Below are 1465 nucleotides of genomic sequence, written 5' to 3' on the forward strand. Positions count from 1 at the left end.
CTTTGGGTATATCCCCAGTAATGGGATGGCTGGGTCAAATGGTATTTCTAGTTCTAGATCCTTGAGACATCACCACACTGTTTTCCACAATGGTTGAACTAGTTTACAATCCCACCAACAGTGTAAAAGTGTTCCTATTTCTCCACATCCTCTCCAGCACCTGTGGTTTCCTGACTTTTTAATGATTGCCATTCTAACTGGTGTGAGATGGTATCTCATTGTGGTTTTGATTTGCATTTCTCTGATGGTGAGCGATGATGAGCATTTTTTCATGTGTCTGTTGGCTGCATAAATGTCTTCTTTTGAGAAATGTCTGTTCATATCCTTTGCCCACTTTTTGATGGGGTTGTTTGTTTTTTTCTTGTAAATTTGTTTGAGTTCTTTGTAGGTTCTGGATATTAGCCCTTTGTCAGATGAGGAGATTGCAAAAAAATATGGAACTCTTCATGAATTTGCATGTCATTCTTGTGCAGGGGCCATGCTAATCTTCTCTGTATCATTCCAATTTTAGTATATGTGCTGCCGAAGCAAGCACAGTTATAGGTATATTTAAAAGGCCTTTATGTTTTTCTTTTCTTGGACCTTGTTTTGCTGGAAAAAGGGGTTTTCTCAGTCGATTGAATTCTTTTTCTCTATTTTTCCTTGTCACTCTTAATACACACATGAGAATGGGGAGACCTCTGTTTTCCTCCTGGAACCCCAGGAAGTAAAAGCAGATAGATCCCTCTCAAAATCTGTTTTCACCCCACCTATGTCTGTTTACTAGGCCTTAGAAGCTACAAGTTTTCTGAGCCCTGTCTCTTAAAAGGACTCCACCTGGAGGCCAATAATTCAATTAGGAGATTGGCAAACAAAAAATCTTATGGCAACTGGGTTTTCTTCTACCTGTCTCTGTAGCCATATATGTGTTGTATGTGTGGTGTCTATGAAAAAGAGTTCTAATTAATTGGCCTAAAGGAACAGAAGTGCTTGGATCAAATATTTTTTAAAGGGAAGATAAAGCTCTGGTACCTTTTAGTTCACTTGACTGTAATCTTTGAGAAATAAAAACAGCCTTAAAGGTTATTGGTAAAGTGCAGATGTTGTCAAAATATTAATAGGTGAACTAAATTATGCAGGTCAGATACTAGGTTTGCTAAATGTTTTAAGGTTATAACTGATTTTTTGATTTTTGAGAACTATTTAACTTGCCTGCTTCACAATTGGTAGGGCCTGGGGACATATGGAACTAACCGCACCCTTAATTATGCTGGAAGGAGTCAAACTTGGCTGTACCTAGCACATAATTAAAACGACTTACCAGGTTTTACATTACAGTTAAAAATTTCTAGGAGCTACCATTATAACATGTAATTGAAACTACTAGAAATAAATTTACATGCAAGGTGTGTAAGAACAGTAAGGTGTGTTTTTAATACAAGATTATAAGAAGGTGTGGAAATGTAAATTCTTGCCTAGGGTTAAA

At 37.1% G+C, this 1465-nt stretch overlaps 1 non-coding gene across 1 annotated transcript; it reads right to left on the reverse strand.

Moving 5' to 3' along the window:
• Positions 1 to 428: 428 nt before the first annotated feature.
• Positions 429 to 535, reverse strand: LOC111536021. Its single transcript, XR_002729626.1, has one exon. It is a non-coding gene; the product is annotated as a U6 spliceosomal RNA (small nuclear RNA).
• Between the last annotated feature and the right edge of the window lie 930 nt (positions 536 to 1465).

Source organism: Piliocolobus tephrosceles, chromosome 12 (assembly GCF_002776525.5).
Source record: "Piliocolobus tephrosceles isolate RC106 chromosome 12, ASM277652v3, whole genome shotgun sequence".
NCBI classification, from domain to species: domain Eukaryota; kingdom Metazoa; phylum Chordata; class Mammalia; order Primates; family Cercopithecidae; genus Piliocolobus; species Piliocolobus tephrosceles.